We start from the raw sequence: 20,171 nt of genomic DNA, 5'->3' as shown, positions 1-20,171 counted from the left end.
GATGTCAGATTAAATCGGTAGTACATTTTAAAGAAGAGATGTAAGAGTGTCAAAACTCATTATTAAGTATCTACTACATGTCATTTTTTTTTTTCTTATTTAGACAGGGTCTCACTCTGTTATCCAGTCTGGAGTGTAGTGGTACAATTGTAGCTCACTGCAGCTTTGACCGCCTGGGCTCAGGTGGTGATCTTCCCACCTCAGCCTCCCCAGTAGCTGGCATCACAGGCATGCGCCACCATGCCCAGCTAATTTTTAAATTATCTGTAGAGATGGGGTCTCCCTAAGTTGCCTAGGCTGTTCTCAAACTCGTGGGCTCAAGAGATTCCTCCTGCCTAGGCAACCCAAACTGCTGGGATGACAAGCGTGAGCCACTGTGCCCAGCCATGTGCCATGCATCCTATAAGGCACTGTCCCATAATATTTAGTTTTCTGAAATACTTATTAATAAAAACCCTGTATTTAGGCATTCAGGGTCTTTTTAAATGGAAACCAGCACTTTGGGAGGCTGAGGCGGGAGGGTCACTTGAGCCACTGCACTCCAGCCTGGGTGACGGAGTGAGAGCTTCTCTCAAAATACAAGATAAAATAAAATGGGAACCAGATTTGTCAGGGGAACATACTTTATTTTATGTAAGTTTCTGTTAAGAAATGTCTATAGGGATCGTGCCAGTTTGGCTGGAGCCAGATGAGCTAGTCTTGAGGTCCCTGGAGATGCAAAGTCCTTTTCTGAGATAAAAACCCTTCAACACCTTATTTACTTTTTTGAATGAATTGTATTATCTTGTTGGGAAGAGGGGCGAAGCTAAATCAAAGGGTCTTATTAGTGATAGTAAAAGTGTATTCAGGCCGGGCGAGGTGGTTCACGCCTATAATCCCAGCACTTTGGGAGGCTGAGGTGGGTGGATCACGAGGTCAAGAGATCGAGACCATCCTGGCTAACATGGTGAAACCCCATCTCTACTAAAAATACAAAAAATTAGCTAGGCGTCGTGGCAGGGGCCTGTAGTCCCAGCTACTCAGGAGGCTGAGGCAGGAGAATGGTGTGAACCCAGTAGGCGGAGCTTGCAGCGAGCCTAGATTGCGCCACCACACTCCAGCCTGGGAGACAAAGTGAGACTCCGTCTCAAAAAAAAAAAAAAAAAAAAAAGTGTATTCAGAAGGCAGTAGGTTCAAGGAACATTGGGCAAGTTGATTCACAGAAATAAAAGCAGGAGCAGATGCTTTCCTTGATCATTCTGGGCTAGAGTGAGGGAGATGAGACAGACAATAATTATCAAACACGGTGCACTAGTCAAATGTGTTAAAATGGTAAGTGCTATGGTAAACAAAATAAAGCAGAACAAGGGACTTTAAGAGTGTGTGTGTGTGTGTGTGTGTGTGTAAAGGAGTGAATTACAAATCCAATAAAGTGGTCTGTTTGAGCTTCACTGAGAAAGTGACATTTGAGCAAAGACTTAAGGAGGTGAGGGAGTTAGCCTGGTAAATATCTGAGAGAAGAGCACTCCAGGTAGAGGGAACAGCCAGTGCAATGGTTCTCAGGTGGAAATACGGCTAGAGTGAACCAGGAGTAGCAAGGAGGCCAGTGTGGTCAGAAGAGAGCCAATAAAGGGAAGCTAATACGAAATGATGTCAGAGAAGTAGCATGAACTAGGTGATGTAGAACTTTGCTGACCATTGAAATGAGTTTGGCTTTTAATTCTGCATGAGAGTAAGCCATTGGAGTGAGCAGAGCGGAAGAGGAACATCTGGCTTAGATTTTAAAAGACTCCTGTTAGAGTTTCTGTCATGAGAACAAACTGAAGGAAAAAGAGTGGAGATCAGCTAGGAGGCTACTGGAAGCAATAGATGACAGTGGCTCGCACCAGGATGGTATGGAGGTGGGGACGTGTGAAATGGTTGGAAATCCAGATTCCTATTGAAGGTAGAACCAATAGGTCTTCCTGACTAATTGGGTGTGGGATGGAAGAGAAAGAGAACAAGAAAATGATTGCTCCAAGTGTTTGTCCTGATCTACTGGAAGGAGGTGTTGCCATCAACTGGGATGGGAGAAGGCTGTGGGTAGAGCACATCTAGAGATGGTGAACATCAGGAGCTCAGCTTGGGTCATGTTGAGTTTGAATTGTCTATTGATCATCCAAGTGGAGACATAGACAGTTATAGATTTCTGGACTTTAGAAGAAAGCTCTAGGCTGAATATATAATTTGGGACTTCCTTGGCCTAAAGATTAGGATTACCAGATAAAATACAGGAATGTAACAAAATTCGATTTTCAGATAAACAACAAATAATTTTTTAGGATAAATATGTCCCAAATATATCTTAGGTAATGGATTTAATTCCCTGATATAACTATTAGTAATTATTGTGACTATTAATAATTAATACAAATAATTATCATAACATAATTAATACTGTGTATCACATATAATATTTGGGATAGTTTTATAGTAAAACTTTTTTTGTTGTGTATCTGAAATTCAAGCTTCACTGACCATCCTGTGTCTGTATTTGCTAAATTGGGCAGCTCTAACATAGTTGGCATTTAAAGCAATGAGTAGATGTGATTACCAAGGAAGTGAGTGAGATGTGGAATTAAAAAAGATCAGTTGCTCAGCCCTGGATCACTCCAACATTCAAGGTCAAAACTGATAATGGAGCAACTGGGAACTAGGGAAAAACTCCAGAAAGTGTGTTGTCTTAGAAGAAAAATAAAGGAGATATATTGAAAAGGAAGGAGTAATCAGCTGGATCAAATGCCACTGATTGGTCAAGTAACATGGGGATTGAGAAATGACCACTGGATTTAGCAACATGAGCATGACTCAACAAGAGCCGTTTCAATGACTGTGAACAAAAATAAAGAAAAATCTAATTACTGTGGCTTGAGGAAAAAATAGGAAGAGAAGACTTGGAGACAGTGAACATAAAACAACTCTTTTGACAAGTTCTTGCTGAAAGAAAAGAGGGCTGGTGGGAGAAGTGAGATCAAGAGAAGACTTAAGGAAGAAAAAAAATATATATGGGGCCAATAACAGCCTGTTTGAGTTCTGCACTTGTCTCCAGACCAGTGGTTCTCAAATTTTACTTTCTTTAATTTTGTGTATGTGTGTTTCATTTTTATTACTTTATTTTTATTGTGGTAAGAACACTTATGAGATCTACCCTCAACAATTATGTAGGTGCACAATACAGTGTTGTTAACTCTAGGCACAATGTTGTACAGCTAGAACTTACTCATCTTGCACAGTGAAATTTTATACCCATCAAACAGCAACTTCCCATATCCCCTTCCTCAGTCCCTGGCAATCACCATCCTACTCTACACTTCTAGGAGTTTGACTATTTTTGATATATTATTTAAGTTGAATCATTCAGTATTTGTTCTTCAGTGCCTGCTTTATTTCACTTAACATACTGTCCTCCAGGTTTATACATGTTGTGGCTTATGTCAGGATTTCCTTCTTTATCTAAAGAGCTAAATACTATTCCATTGTATGTATACACTGCAAAGAAAAAGTGGTTCTAATACTTCAGTGTATGCCAGAAGGATTGTGATAACACAAATTGCTGTGTTCCAGCCTCAGAATTTCTGATTTAGTAGGTCTGGGATGAAACCCACAAACTTGTATTTCAAAAAAATTCCTAGGATATAACTGATGCTGTCATTTAGGGACCACATTTTGAGAACCATCTAGACTTAGCCCTGCAAATAATGGATGGAACCAACGCCAAGACACTCCAAATACCCGACTTTCACACAGAGGGTCTCTCCTGGCTGGGAGCTGGCCCAAAATTGGACCCTAATTGTGAATGAGAAGAATAAATATTATCCTAAAAAAAGTTAAAAGTCTTGCTTAAATATGACAACTGTGAAAATTAACAGAAGCATTATATTAGAATTTCTAAAGTCATTTCCACTGAAATCAAGAATAAGAAAACCATGCTGCTTTTACCAGCATTATTCAGCATTATTTGGAATGTTTAGCTAATTAAACTAAAAGAAAACAATTGGCATGCATATTGTACAAAAAAGGTAAAATTCTATATCTTTGTATGTAATAGAGAACAGAGAAGGCCTAAGATTTAATAAGACAAATACTACTACAATTAAAATAATTTAATAAAGTATCTCAAATCAAGATATATACAGTACATGAAAATAATTGGTCTTTCTCAATATGAGCAACAATTAGACATGGATATAAATTTATTTTTTAAATAACTCATAAAAGCATTATATATTACTTAGGAATACATATAAAACCATTATATATTATTTAGGAGTGCGAAAATATTTTTAAAATGTTCAAACGTATAGGAATCATACACACTGGCTTCCAGATACCAGTCACATCTCTAGAAAGGGGGCAGATGAAAGTATGTCATCACATTCTATAAATATGTCAAAATGTTAAAATCTAGTATGAAAGGAGGGTACATGTTGCCTTGAATATTATGTTTTACACTCTTCTGTATATTTGAAATTAATAATACAATTTTACATTTGAAATATCTTCTTTAAAATCATAATAAAAACAACGATAATGGCTAAGAAATGTTTTTAATAGTTAAGTAAATGACCCATATAAAAAAAACCATAAAGTCATTTTTAAAGACAGAAAACAAGATCTAAGCAAGTGGAGAGACATGCCAGTACTCCAGAAAGGATAGTGGTAATGTTAATCCTTAGAAAAATTAATATATAACTATGATGCAATTCCTATTAGAATCACATTGAATTATGTCTTGGTCCCTCTGGGTTGCTGTAACAAAATACTACAGATTGGATAGCTACTAAACAACATAATTTGATTTTTCATAGTTCTGAAGGCTGGGAAGTCCAAGATCAAGGCACAGGAAGACCACTGTCGGGTGAGAGCCCATTTCATGGTTTATTTACGGCGCCTTCTTGCTGCGTCCTCAATGGGGAAAGGGACAAACAAGCTCCCTTGGACCTCTTTTATAAGAGCACGAATCCTATTTATGGGAGCTCTGCCTTCGCAACCTAATGACCTCACAAAGGCTCTATCTTTTAATACTATCACCTTGGGGGTTAGGATTTCAACATATGAATTTGGAGAGGGCACAAGCATTCAAACCGTAGCAGGTCATATTACAAAACTACATGAAATGAATGTAAAGTTTAAATGAAAAAATAAGTAAGCATCCAAGAATAGGCAAGAAAATTATGAAAATAAAACACAGAAATAGGAGAATTACCCTACCAAATATTAACCTATACTATAAAGTCACTGTAATCAAAACAACTTTAAGAGATGAATAAAAATGTATCAGTGGGTCAGAAATTGATCCCAAAGTAAATGTAATTATATATAAGAATTTTAAATATGGAAAGGGTGCTGTTTCAATTCAGTAGGAAAAGATTGATTTATTTTTTAAATATAAATTGGCCATCAATCTAGAAGAAAACAAAACTAAATCCACTATCTCATGTTATCCACAAAAGTAAGGTTCTGATGGTTTAGAAATTTAAATGTAAGGAATGAAGAATATGAACAGCAATGCACAGGAGAGAAATAAATATGTGTTTTATAATATTATCAAAATACACTTACTGTCATTAGACCTCAGTAATAAGCAAACTGAATAAACTGTGGTCTTACCAATAACTTGGAATGTGATGTTGTTTTAAAAAATATTGAGCCAGAGTCTCACTTACTGAAACAGAGATGATAAAAACCACATTGCTTAACTGTGATTTTTTTGATCAATCAAAAAATACACTACACACGAATATACCAATTCTTACAAGTCCATATGAGCATAAGAAAAGATATGGACCAAGGTACATCAAGCTGTTACCATTGCTTATTTATGGGGTGAGGATGGAAGGGACTGGAAGGTTATTAATGTCGTTCTTATGTATATTTGGATCTATATCACTTTGTAAAATAAGCAGACTTGCTGATGTAATTTAAAAAATCATTTAAAATATTTAGGTATATTGAGAAAATAAAAACAAAGGAAGAAATGAATTGGCCTTAAGAGGTATAATGGCCATTATCTTAGAGTGGTGGTCGAAGAAAGGAGAGGATGGGGAGAGATTAAATAAACTGGTTATTTACTGAGAACTTGTTAAGCACAAGCAGACTTCCTGGGGCCCAGAAGGATACACGAAAAGGCACAGACCTTACTTTCTATTTGCATAAAATCTGATGGTGGATGAAATTAAAACACTTGAAACCATTTAAATATAATGATGCCAGCCCCTCCAAAACTGTCAGCTTATTCATCTTTTATATAACGGTAGTTTCCTTTTCAGTCGATGAAAATGTGAAATTTTCTTAACATGTTATAGGGCTGAAAAATTGACTTGTAAGTTTTAGAATAAGGAGTCGTGGAAATAGCAAAACTTGAGGAGACCTGAAGAAATAGATTAAAACCTGACTGGGGATCTTTTGGAATGTTCTTGAGCAGATACATTAGGTAGGCACTCACTCTGTGGGACAGTGCTTTGCTAAAATATAAGTAATTTCATTTCTGTAAATTGACTTTTCCCCCCAATTTTAATAATTTAAGTGTTCTGGGCATTAAAATGTGAAGGAATATTAAATTTAGCCTTGAATTTTAGTAGCATAATCAGAACCATCACTGCAGGAGAGAAGTCAGTTTCTTTATGTGGCTGCTTGCACAGAAGCTGTGTTCCCATTAGGATCAGGCATAAGAAAGGGTAATTGTCCCTCTGGGTACTTCTCCCTCTGGGAAGCAGAGGTCAAGATAGCATTAATAACACACAGTTGGGTGCGGTGGCTCACGCCTGTAATCCCTGAACTTTGGGAGGCTGAGGCGGGCGGATCACGAGGTCAAGAGTTAGAGACCATCCTGGCCAACATGGTGAAACCCCATCTTTACTAAAAACACAAAAATCAGCTGGGTAGGCGTGGTGGTGCATACCTGTAGTTTCAGCTACTCAGGAGGCTAAGGCAGGAGAATTCCTTGAACCCAGGAGATGGGGGAAGGAGGGAGGGAAGGAAGGAAGGAAGGAAGGAAGGAAGGAAGGAAGGAAGGAAGGAAGGAAGGAAGGAAGGAAGGAAGGAAGGAAGGAGAGAGAAAGAGAGAGAGAGAAGGAGGGAGGGAGGGAGGAAGGAAGGAAAGAAAGGGAAAGAAAGGGGTAAAGAAAAGAAAAGAAGGGAGGAAGGGAGGAAGGGAGGGAGGAAGGGAGGAAACCAAAGGAGCAAAAGCAGGCAGGGAAACCCTTAGACTGTGAGAAGGAAGGAGAGAAGGGTGAGAAGAGCCTGCTCTCACCCTCTCACTGTGGTACAGCTCTCAGAAAGTCAGCCTGCTCAAGAAGGAACCACAGAGCAAGAAGTTCCTGTGAGAGGAGTCCTGCGTTGGGCAGGAATGGCCAGGCACTAGTATCCCCACCATGCTCAGTCTTTTAAGAGAACATGGTTTCAGTGTGTGAGTATGCGCGCATGTTGTACAGGGTCCAGAAAGTTCTGCAGCTGGAGGCTGTCAGTTAACTGCACTCCTTGCAACAGGCTCTCTCTTGAAGGGAGTTCTGAATGGCACAAACCCAGGACCACTGCAGTTCACCCCGTGTGAGCTACCTCTCCATGCATGATCAGGGGGCTGCTCCTCCACGGTTACTGTGAGCTTTGCTTCCTGGAGATAAGCTCAGAAGAGGCAGGTCAGATGAACCTCAGGCCCCATCACTGTGGTTAGTTTTGGAGTTGCAACTGGCACTCATTTTCTCTCTTCTCCACTATTTATCCCAACTACCCTTTACCCTTGGCTATTACCTCTACAAGTCTTGGAGGCTTACTTGATGATGTGTTCCAGACCACATTACTGAGGGGGCTGAGCCCTGAGTAATCTCTGGCCAAAGTTGCTATACAAGGGGGTCCCTTCACACCACAAGTGGGCATGGGACTACTAAGAGGCACCCAAGTAGGTTACCTGAGCTCTATATGTACACAATGACTCTGTCCATTATATAAAAATATTCTTACCTCCTCTTGTTGATCAACATCAATTACTCCTGCCAGGATGGTCGCTTCTCTTCTAACTTGCTGGTCTCTGGACACAAAGAGCCCAAGGTGCCCTGGAAGGCTGCCTTAACTTTGTGTTTAATGGAACTCTGGCTTTTCTTCCTCGCTAGAGTGTACCCACTTGGAGGACCAGGAGCTCTAACCCTATAGCCACCACAGTTGTGCAGCTATGAAGTGAAATGACCCCTGTGAGTCATTGGAATGAATGAGAAGATGGTAGAAAGGAAGGTATTCCTGCCCCTTGGTTCCTGGGCCCATGTATACTTCTCAGTGGGGACACAGCTCCATACCTGAGGACAGACCTCCACAAGTCTCTGGTTCAGTGCATACGCTGTATCCTGGAGAATGATACCCACTCTTACAGAGTATTGTGTCTGTGCTGGTGCTGAAGTTGGGCCATTAGAAGGTTATTCCAGTACTTTTTGAGGCTGGCTGCTTCTAGATGATGTGGTTTGTGGCACAACAGATTGGCCCCATGGTCACGGGTTTCCTTTAGCATGAAGTGGGTCTCCTGTTAGATGTTATGTTATGTGGGATTCCATACCTGTGGAACAGACATTCCATCAACTCTCAAATAGGAAGCTTAGCAGGTTGAGGCTCCGAGGGCAAGAAATGCAAACTTTTACCAGTATAGCTACCTATTCTAATGAGAATTAATTACTGGCCCTCCCATGATAAAAGGGACTCAATGTAGTCAACTTGTCACCAGATGACAATTTGGTTTCCTGAAGAGATAGCACCATATCGCAGGATTAGCATTGGTATCTATTGTTGGATGATTGGACATTTGGAGGCAGCCATACCTAGATCATGGGAGTTCATGCTGTTGGACCCATCTCTGCTTCCATTGGCAGCTTCATTCATGTGCAGGTCATGCTAACTCTGGGATAGCCAATGACAAAGGCTGGATAATACTGGCTGCCCAAGTCATTTTTGTCTACTTGCTTATTCAGTGCCTCTTCCTTGGAAAATGCTTTCTGGCAGGGTCATCACTTTCTTTGTGTTTTCAAGAACCACCCAGCTGTAAATCTGTGTATCTCCTAAGATCCTCGACAGGGTGTTAAATCCGATGTCCCATAGTGTCCCGAGACTACAAAGTCTTGCTTTTTCAGTCTTATATCCTAGCCTCTTTGATCAAACACCCTCAACATCAAATCCCGGGAGTGCTTCCCTTGACTTCTGCCAGTCCATAGTGGCTAATTCTTCCAGCCTTTTTGGGATGTAATCCTTTTCTTCCCTTATCAGGCACAGCATGTCCTCAGAAGTGGGGTGCTGGAGTTTAACCCTGTTTAACCATCTGGCACCAAAAGAAGAGATAGTAAACCGAGGAGATACTTATTGTATTGAAGAAAAGAGGGCTCTGCAATGTCATCCTTTCTGGGCAAAGCTCTAAACTTGTGGGGGGTGGGACACTTCTGCAGCCTCTAATGGCGTGGGAATTTGCAGAGCCACAGTCTTCAGGGGTCCTTCACCCAGATGTCTGTATTCCATGTTTCAGGGTCCCAGCTTTTCTCAGCTAGGGCCCTGACCTTAGCATAGCAGACATGCCTTGTCTGACCATTCATTGTCTCTGTAGTTCTGTAGCTCTATTAAGTGTTGACTTTATACCTCAGCTATGTCCACTTTGCGCTCCTGAAGACAAGGGATGCTGTGAAAGCTACCAAAAAGGACCTTTGTCTTTCATATTTATTTTTTAAACATAGGTTTATTAAGATAAAATCTACATAGAGTAAAATTTAGTGTGTAGTTTGATCAGTTTTTGAAAAATATATATATATTAGTATAACAATCACCACAGTTGAGATAAGGAACATAAGCATCACTCCAAAAAATTCCCTCATGATGTTCCTTTGTAATTAATCTTCTTGCCAGTCCCAGCGCCTGGCAGCCATGGTTCTGATTTCTGTCCCTGTGACTTTTTTAAAGTATCACATAAATGGAATCATTCATGAGGTCTTTTGCATCTGCCTCCTTTCATTTTAACACATTTGAGATTCAATCATGTTGCTGCATGCATCAGTAGTTCATTCCCTTTTGTTTTTAATAGTATAGATGCATCCCAATTTGTTTATCCATTCCTCATTAGGTGGACATTTGGTTTGTTCCAGTTTTGAGTAATTATGAATAAAACTTGTAAAAACTTTCACATTCAGGTCTTTGTGTGAAGCTATGCTTTCATTTATCCTGAGTAAATAGCCAGGAATGGGATTGTTGAGTTACATGATAATGTGTATGTCTCAGTTAATTTAAAAATACTGCCAAACTGTTTGACAAAATGGCCGTACCATTTTGCCTTCCCACCAGTGATCTATGAGAGTTACATTTATTACACATTTTTGTCAGGACTTTGTGCTATCTGTAGTTTTAATTTTTGCCATCAAAACTATAATACATATATAGTGGTATTTTATTCAATTTTGCATTTTTCTAATAATTCATGATATTGAGCTTCTTTCCATGTGCCTATTTGCCACCCATATCTCTTGTTTGGGAGCTATTCAAGCCTCTTCCCAATATTTGGCATCTGTCAGGTCTTCTCCCCATTTTTTAAAATGGCTTTTGGTTTTTCACACATAGTTTTTAGTGTTAATTTGGCATAATCCCTTTGCAGGACATAAAACAAATTAGTAAAATCCCATCAAGTCCATTATCCTTGTACATACTGTTCCCCTCATAATTTCTGAAGGCCTGATTTCCCAAATCACCACCAATGAACATTTTAGCAATTAGACCACCATCTTGTGCCAAAGATTATCCATGCCCCACATTCCATTCCAGAGGAAATCTTCCTTACTAGCCAGAAATTGAGTGATCCAGTCCCCAAACCTCTTTGACTACCTGCCTTCTTTGATTAATCCTGGTTCCAGATGTGTCAGTTCAGTCCTCTGGGAAGCAGATGCCAAGATGGAATCAGAAGGGCAAAAGATTTATTGGGCAAAACGCCTGTGAAAGGTAAAGGGATGAGGGAGCAGAAGTAGACAACGCGAATCTTCAGAACATGATGTGGCTCTGACATCTGTGAAAGGAAATGAGGAAGGAAGAAGAGTTGGGTAAGAAGAGGCTCCAACTGAAGTGCAGTCTGAGAAAATCAGTCAGCACAATGGGGAACCTCAGAGTAAATATTGGCCATTAGAAGAGTCCCATGTTGGGCAAAAATGATGAGCTCTAGTGCCCCTGCCTGCTCAGTTATTGGCTGGGAACAGCCCATGGGGAGCATGACCTCAGTGTGCACCTTATGGCAAACCCCAAAGGTACTACTGCTGGAGGCTGAAGGCTGACTCAACTCCTGGCAGATTTACTTTGGAAGAGGTATTCAGATGGCTCAGCTCCACGGCTGCTGCAACTCCACTTGTGGGGAGGATTAAATATGTAGTGATGGTGGGGGACAGAGTTGAGAGAGCAGGAGACTCAGTGGATGGAGATCAAAGAGAGACTTTGGGGAGAGTATAGCAATGTCCAGCAAGAAAGTGATTAGACTCTACTCCAAGTGCTGCATAATGAAAGCCTTCCCTTCCATCTCCCCACTGAGTCCCCTGTCATTCCAATATTGCTCTGTCAGGAGGTATCAGAAAGATCAGTTCTGCTTCAGACTTAAAGGAGGAAAACCTTACAGTTTCACATGAGAATAACTTTGACCCCATTTTACAGTTTAAAAAAACCACAAAAGTACCAAACCCTTAAAATCATGTCTTTAAATAAAACAGTATTCTAGTCTTTTCCATGTCTGACTCATCCTTCACCCAGCTACCAAATATATCTTCCTAAAATATTTCTCTGCACACATGTCTCTTGAATAACCTGTTAACAGGACTCAAAGCCCCCATCTAACTCTCCAAACTTTTCTACTATTCTTCAATACAACCGTCTGCTCCCAGTCTCCTTTTTAGAAACACAATCACATGTTTCCTCTGCCCTCCCTTTGCTTACAACATCGGTCTTTCACTAAAGGACCACTACCCAGAGCCAGCCAATAGATGTGGTGTGTTTGGCTCACATAGTGTTTTGATTTTTACAAATTCTTGTCAACATTTAAACATCACCAATTTCACAACAAAATTTAGATTTCTCACTTTTCCTGAAAAATTGGAAGACCTGGTAAGACTGGGCCCTCCCCTGGTAGCATGCATCGATGGCCACAGGAGCCCTTTGCAAACGAAACATGGGCTCCCCACAGCCACCCCAGCCTGCCTCATGTGATGCATGGCTCTAATAAGCTTTTAAATTTCTTTTATTTCTTTGGAGACAGGATCTCACTCTGTTGCCCAGGCTGGAGTGCCGTGGCACGATTATAGCTCACCACTACAGCCTCAAACTCTTAGGCCCAAGATCATCCTTCTCAGCCTTCTAAGTAGCTGGGACTATAAGCATGAGCCATCCTGCCCTGCAGCACTAGTAAGCTTTTGAGTTTGCAACCCCAGCTCTCATTGTCTCCCTGCCTAGAATACACTTCCCATTTCTCTCCTCTCCCTTCCAAGGCCACCTCCTTTTCTAATCTGGTTTCCTACTCCTCCATTACTGTTCCTCCCTCTGAATGCACTCATTATTTACATGGCTCCTCTTGTACTGAAGGCTCCTCAGAATTTCATTTGTCTTTGTGTCCTGATTTCTCAGATTGTTTGAGGATGGACCCAGTGTCAAGCACTTAGTGCCCCACACTTAGTAGGGGAACAATAAAGGTATGTTGTAGTGCTGCCTTTGACACACATGTACATTGTGCTTTTAGAAGTTGCTATAAATGCAACCCGAAACAGCATGAGCAGAAAAGGAGGGCTTCTTGGCTGGTGAGCTAGAAATGCAAGGAAGTAGCTGGGGACAACCAGAACCAGAAACTTGAATGCTGTCAGTTCTTGATTTCTCTCCCACTCTCAAGTTTGTTCTTTATTTCTTCCCCAGATTTCTGTGTCTGAGTCATTGTTGCCTACTATCTACTGCAGACAGGATATTTCACACAGAAGACATACCTGCTGACAGCTCTGGGGTTGCATTCACAAAGCTCCCTTCCTCTATTCAATTCAAAAACTTTGAAGACAAGACTCAGACTGGCTTGATGGAATCATATGCCAACCCTTACGTATAGGAGATAGGATAGTACTACAGATAAACCCAAATGCAAAAGGAGCAAATCTGTAAAACAAAGGGGATGCACTTCCTAGGAGAAAGGTGAAGCTGGGCACTTTGGCTCACATATGTAATCCTATCACTTTGGGAGGCTGAAGAGGACTGATTTCTTAAGCCCAGGAGTTCGAGATCAGCCTGGGCAACATAGGGCGATCCTGTCTCTACCAAAATAAATAAATAAATAAATAAATAAATAAATAAATAAATATTAAATCATCTGGGTGTGGTAGTGCATACCTGTGGTCCCAGATACTCAGAGAGCTGAGGGAGAAGGATCACTTAAGCCTGGGAGGTCGAGACTGCAGTGAGCTATAATGATGACACTGAGCTCCAGCCTGGGTGACAGAGTAAGACCTGTTTCAAAAAAAGAAGAAAGAAGGAAAGAAAGAAAGAAAAAGAAAGAGAGAGAGAGACGAAAGAAAGAAAGAAAGAAAGAAAGAAAGAAAGAAAGAAAGAAAGAAAGAAAGAAAGAAAGAAAGAAAGAAAGAAAGGAAGGAAGGAAGGAAGGAAGGAAGGAAGGAAGGAAGGAAGGAAGGAAGGAAGGAAGAAAGAAAGAAAGAAAGAAAGAAAGAAAGAAAGAAAGAAAGAAAGAAAGAAAGAAAGAAAGAAAGAAAGAAAGAAAGAAAGAAAGAGAAAAGAAAAATAGAGAAAGGAAGGAAGAAGGAGGAAGGAAGGAAGGAGAAATATAAGTAGAATACCTTAGTAGATGTTCACAGGGTTACAACACTTTGAAAATAATTTTTTTGTTTTTTCTGTATGAGCATTTTATACCACTTACATATCAGTTAAATTAAGTATGATTCATGAGTTTCTTTTTTATTGTAGTTTGGAGAGCTTTTCTTTCTATTTATTTCTGATTTTATTTTAATTTTAGCAAAGAAATTCATGTACTTAGTTTACAAAAAGCCAATCATTATAAGTCTTTAATTTAAAAGAGAAAAAATCATCCCCTCTCTATCCTGATTTCTGCTCCCAGAGGAAACATTTTCAAATCATTCAGCCTTCACTTCTGTATTTACCTTCATATTCTTAAATAACATTATTGCATTGCTATGCCTCAACCTTTAAGCTTTTAGACATAATGTATTAGCTTTCTAATCTAGAAGTTGAGTCTCCAGCTTTCTTTCTACTCCCTCCCCCTTGCACACTATACAGATGGTTCCCAGCTTACGACGGTTTGACTTTAAATTGTTCTGCTTTATGATGGTATGAAAGCAATACACATTTCAGTAGAAACCATACTTCGAGTACCTATACAATTATTCTGTTTTTCACGTTCAGTACAGTAGTCAATAGATTACATGATAAATTCACCACTTTATTATAAAATAAGCTTTGCATTAGGTGATTTTCCCAACTGGAGGCTAATGTAGGTGTTCTGAGCACATTTAGGGTAGGCCAGGCTAGAATAAGCTACGATGCTTGGTAGGTTAGTGTGTTAAATGCATTTTTTACTTACAATATTTTCTACTTACAATGGTTTTATTGGGAAGTAACCCTATCGTAAATCAAGGAAAATGTGTACTCCTTACATGGTCTCAATACATTTATTACATGATTTTGGTTGAAGTCATTCTTATGACCATGAAAATATTGTTAACAGTTGGGGCAGGTGATCATGTTTTATCTTTTCTTGTCTAATTGTTTTGTTTCCTACAGAAAACCACCCCACTGCTTTTCTATGCGACTCTCATGTGTCAGCTCCAAGCTCTATAAAACTGTATCAGTCTCCTTAATATGACCAAATGCATCAGGCAATCTCTCAGTGTCATTCTTCACCCTTGACTACCTTCCTCTTGCACCTGCTGTCCTCTTGCTAGGCTGGCTGCACATCTATGGCCCCAGGACTTCCTGTCACCATTACCCTGGGAATTCCCCTTGCCTGTCTTCCATGTTGGATGCCCCGTTTCCTCTTCCTTGGTTTATTATGTCATGTTGGTGGAGTACATCCTCCAGGAGCTTCCTGAAAAAGAAATTGAAGGGAAATTTGCGGAGACCTTGCATGCCGTAAAACACAATTTCTACTCTCAAACTTGATTGATAATCTAGATACGAAGAGAATTATAGATTGGAAATATTTTCCAGCAAAATTTTTAAAGGCACTGCTATTTTGTTTCCTTATTTTAAGTATAAGAAAATACCTCAGGGAAGTGAAGGAATGGGCGGCTGAGGGAAGAGCACTCCAGATCATGCATGGCCAGTGCAAAGAGCCTGGGGTGGGGCAGAAGCAAGCCTGGCATTGTGGAGGAACAGATGGCCTGGGGAAGCTGGAGCAGGGTTTGTGAGGGGGAGAGAGGTAAGATGTGGATTGCAAGAAGTAGTCTGTGGCCAGATTATATCAGGCTTTGGAGGTTTTTTTCTTTTATAAGGATCTGGCTTTTATCCTGAATAAGCTAGGGAGGCAATGAAGGGTTTTGAGCAGAGAAGTGTCATGATCTAAATTACATGTTTAAAGCATCAGACTGGCTGCTGTGTTGAGAATAAACTGGTGGGATAAGGCAGCAGGAGGGAGACCAGTTAGGATGTGATTGCAGTAAGTCAAGCAAGTGATAATGGGCTTGTACCCAGCTAGTGGGGTTCCAGTTAGTGATGTTGAAAGTGTTGAAAAGTGTTCCGTTTCTGCTTATTTTTTAAATATGAAAGCAATAGGATACACCAATGAATGTAAAGCATATGATGATGATGTAGGATAAAGGAAGAGAGGAGTTAAATATGATATTGATGTTTTTATCCTGAACAAATGAAAGGAAGGAGTTGCTGAAATAGAGACATCTCTGGGAAGAGGAGAAGCTGTTTTGAACATTGCAGTTTGAGATTCCTATTAGGCGTCTGCTTGGAGATCCCAAACAGGTAGCTGGATATGGGAGTCTGGAGTTAAGGAGAGGGGTGTTGGCTAGATATATAAGCTTTGAAGTCATCAGCCTGTAAATACTGACAAAACAAGTGCAGTGGTAAGGAGTTAGTGAACATAGAAAAAGAAGAGGTCTGAGGGTTGAGATCTGAGGCATGCCCATCTATTAAAGATAAGGGAGCAGAGGAAGAATCCACAAAGGAGATTGAGAAGGAGTAGTCAGGGAGGTAGGAAGCAAGCCAGGAGACCATCTCAAGAAGAAGGGAGTGATCAACCACTGACTGATTAAATAAGATAAGGACTGAGATTTAGCAACATGGAGGTCATCAGTGATTTTTTACTAGCTCTACCTGTGAGAGTGAAAACATGACTGAAGTGAGTTCAAAGGGAAGTAGAGGAGTGGTCTTAGAGACAGTGAAAGTAGTCAGTCTTTTAAATTTTGTCCTGAAGGGGAGTTGAGATACGATATAAGGAAAAGATTTTAATTTTTCCAATGGAAGATATTATAGCACATTTGCTTGCTGGTGAGGATGATCCAAGAGAGGAGGAAAAAACTGATAAAAGACAGGGAAGGAATGGACAACTTACAATCACTAAAACTTTCAAGGAAGGGGAAGAAACTAGGACTGTATGTAGAGGAATCGTGTTAGCTCAGGGGATGGAACATGTGTGTACAGTAGCACACAGGGCGCACTAACAGATGTAAGGGAATGTGGTGATGGGAATGAGCAGGGGCGTTTTCAGTTGCTTTAATTTTCTTAGTGAATTTGGAGGTAAGGGCATGAACTTGAAATGAGGGTGGAAAAGGATATATTGTAGGAAAAGATACAAAATAGTCATTTAGGAGGACGGGAGAGGAACTAAACAAGTCCTATTAGTAAATGATAGGTCTCCTAGTTCAATTCTCTGATTTACTTGACTCTTCCATTTTTCCATCCCTTTGTCTTTTTGCTCAGTTTATTGAAGACTTATCTTCCAGCCCTTTTATTGAATCTGCTATTTCTGTTACCCTATTTTCATTTGCCAAGAATGATTTGTTATGCTCTACATATTCCTTTTTTCATGTAACCACACATTCTTATTTTGCAGATGTTAACATTTTATCTTTTTTTTTGAGGTCAGTAATACATTTAAGTGTTCTTTCCATTGCACTCTTTGTGACTCCAAGTTGCCTTTATTCATTTGTTTGGTTTTTTTAATCTTTAAAATTTTATGTCAGAGACTTTCCTCACATGTCTGGTGATACTTGATTGTTCACATTTAAGAGTGAGGCACTTAAAAAGCTAATGGGAAGCTTTGTGTGTATTTGTAGTGTTCATCATTTGCTACTGTTTACTGTAGAGCAATCAGTCAGGCACCTGGTCATTTCGCTGGGAGACTTCAAAATGTCAGTATATAAGTCTTTTCTCCAATCAGTTGGTTTTGTCAAAGGGGACTCTTCCAATTCCCTGGCTAGGGAATATAAATCTAGTTGCCAGTGCCCTAACTGCAAGTGAGGGAAAAAGGGTGGGAGTCTCACTAATTAGTATATGGCATGTAGACTTGACCTTGATCTTCCTTTTTCAGCCTTACTCCTATCCTCTACAAAACATGGTATCATTGAGTCTGAAAAATCCCTGGCTCTATTTCCCTAGAAATTAAAACAGTTGCCTGCTGGGCTGGGTTGGTGTACAAAAGAGGAGAAGGATTCTGAGGGGTCCTCTCCAGTCCCTTTTTTTTTTTCAGCCTCAGCCTGCATCCCTTCCTACAGAAGTAACAACTTCCAGTTTCTGAGCCTTTCCAGGGCTGTACAGTAGGTATTCATTTGCTTTTTGATATTTTCCACAGCAAAGCAAACTTTCTTGCTGCTCTGTTAACTTCGTTACCACTCACCCATCTGCCTTCTGTCTTCCAACATTTTGTTGCTAGCTCTTGTCTGCTGTTGCCTCTTCTGTTCTCTTTATCCTTCCAGGTTTTATAAGATTGTTTTTATTCCTTTTCAGTCATTTCACAGAGGCTTCAGGATGGAGTTGTGATAAACGCATGTGTTCAGTCTACAATGTTTAACAGAGACTGCCTCTTGATTTTTTTCATGTGAATTACTGAAGAGTAGGTAGTAGACTATCTTGATGCCCTTCCTCACGTCCCTTGACTCTGAGTTGACCTGCAGCTGCAGTGAATACTTCCTAAGGATTCTGACGGCTTCCCCCGTCAAGCACCTGCCTCATTCTGCTTCTCCGAGGATTTCCTCCAGTACACCAAGAGCTTGCCCGACACTCACAAGGTATCCTGGAATTGCTGGGGACTGAAAACCCCTCAACCGATGAAGAATTAGGATCAGTGGATTAATATGTAACTGTCCCATACCTTAGTGGGACTATTATAAGGCATTCTGCTTGGTTCCTCAGAGGTCCCAAATGGGATTGAACACAAGTTGCCCACAGTAAAAACCCATTCACCAATTCAATTTTCTATTTCACCTCTCTCACTTTGCACACTCACTCACTTGTTCTACCTGAGATACTCTCCAAGATAAACTCCTGTGTCAAAAGCTTTGTCTCAAGGTCTGATTTTGGAGGAACTCAAACCAAGATAATGGGTACTGGTAGTGACTATAGAAAGTATATTCTCAACGGTATGGAGGCAACAAAAACCCTATTAATGGTGGTGAGTAAGGTGGTGACAAACCCTGGCACTTTGAAGATTTCATTACCCACAATTCACCCGTGGTGTACTTGGATGAGATAAAGGTGAAAGGAGACGCTTACCTTATGTGATAGTGCTAACTCCTGAAAGAAATAGGGCTGTGATAATCACATGAATTGAAGAGTTGTCTTATTCTTGTTAACTCCCCTAGAAGAATTGGGAAAAAAAAGGAAAGATAGGTTCACAACGTCCAACTATCCATTCAGAGCATAGTAATGAAAGCCAGAAGGTCTCCTTGGGAGGATCTAAAGAGACCTCCATTTCCTGCAACCAGACGACAGGCTGTTCTAAAAAATGACAGTCAGGGGTTCATTGCAAGAGGAATTGAACTACAGAGCACATTGAAGGCACAGTCCAGGCAGGCCTCTCATGCAAAAGTCAAAGCCCTAGAGGAAGGAAATGGTCCTTAAAAACTACTGGGATGCAGGCAGGCATCTGGATAGATGTGTTAGATAACCTCGAACCCCTAGATTCCCTGAACAACTCAGGCTAGCAGGGGTATCCTGCACCCTGTTACTTGAACAGAACAGCTTCCCATTGCCTAGAGACTCTACACAGTCCTCCTCTGAGGCAGACACCTCCAAGATTACTTCAAGGTCTGCTACTGCCTGCCCTCATTGCCTCTATTCCAAAACCTGGGAACAAGTCTCAGCATAGCCTGAGCAAGGTAGCACAGTCCTTGCTGTGAGAGACGTGACAGATTGTATTTTGTAAAGAAGGCTGCAACCATATCTCTCATCCCAAATGCTCTTCTACAACCCAAACTTGCCATTCCTCTATCAAGAGATGAAATCGAATCTCAATGCCCTTGAATCTAAGCTGGACTTTACTTGCTTTGACCTATAATGTACAGAACTGATGCTGTGTGATTCTTACAGCTGAGTCATAAAAGGTGATGCAGCTTCTGCCTTGTTCCTGGGGACATTTGCCTCTGTGGGATTGAGTTACTGTGTAAGAGGACCACCTACCCTGAGGCTGCCGTGCTGGAAGAAAGCAAAGCCACATGAAGAGCTAGTAAGCTGGTTGCTTTAGCAAGATACTTCATACTGATAGTGAATGTGCACTTCTGTCTTTCTCTTGTGAATGCAAACCACTTTTTCAATAGTCTCACGGTAAGTGCCAAAATTGTTGTTTTTGTTGAATGCATTATCTTTATTATTCACTACCTGGCCCTAGGAATTTGTTCAATGATCCTCTTTTCTGTTACAATATAGTTTTCAGTGACCTTGATCATCTTGACATTCTACAGAACATCTTCCTGGCCCATTATATTAATGACAGAATAATAATTGAACTTGGTTTTTAGGAAGGAGCAAGTATACCTATGCTGAAGGATGAGAGATAAGCCCTATAAAGTTTTGGAAGTCTGCCACTTCAGGGAATATTTTAGGGGCCCAAAGATCTAGGGGTATGTTGAGACATCCTAACCGAAATAATACTTTGCATATCCTACCACTAAGAGAGAGGCACAGCACTTGGTGAACTGCTTTGAATTCCTGAG

The 20,171-nt window shown here is 40.5% G+C and overlaps 1 long non-coding RNA gene across 1 annotated transcript; it reads left to right on the top strand.

The window, feature by feature from the left end:
- Positions 1–15,766: 15,766 nt before the first annotated feature.
- On the top strand, positions 15,767–19,769 carry LOC140712105 (uncharacterized). Its single transcript, XR_012093555.1, has 3 exons — positions 15,767–15,984; positions 17,711–17,777; positions 17,968–19,769. It is a non-coding gene; the product is annotated as an uncharacterized lncRNA (long non-coding RNA).
- Positions 19,770–20,171: the final 402 nt, after the last annotated feature.

The sequence above is a fragment of the Chlorocebus sabaeus genome, chromosome 7 (genome assembly GCF_047675955.1).
Source record: "Chlorocebus sabaeus isolate Y175 chromosome 7, mChlSab1.0.hap1, whole genome shotgun sequence".
Taxonomy (NCBI): Eukaryota; Metazoa; Chordata; class Mammalia; order Primates; family Cercopithecidae; genus Chlorocebus; species Chlorocebus sabaeus.
Note: the sequence above shows the minus strand (reverse complement) of the source record. Positions and strands in the feature narration are given on the sequence as shown.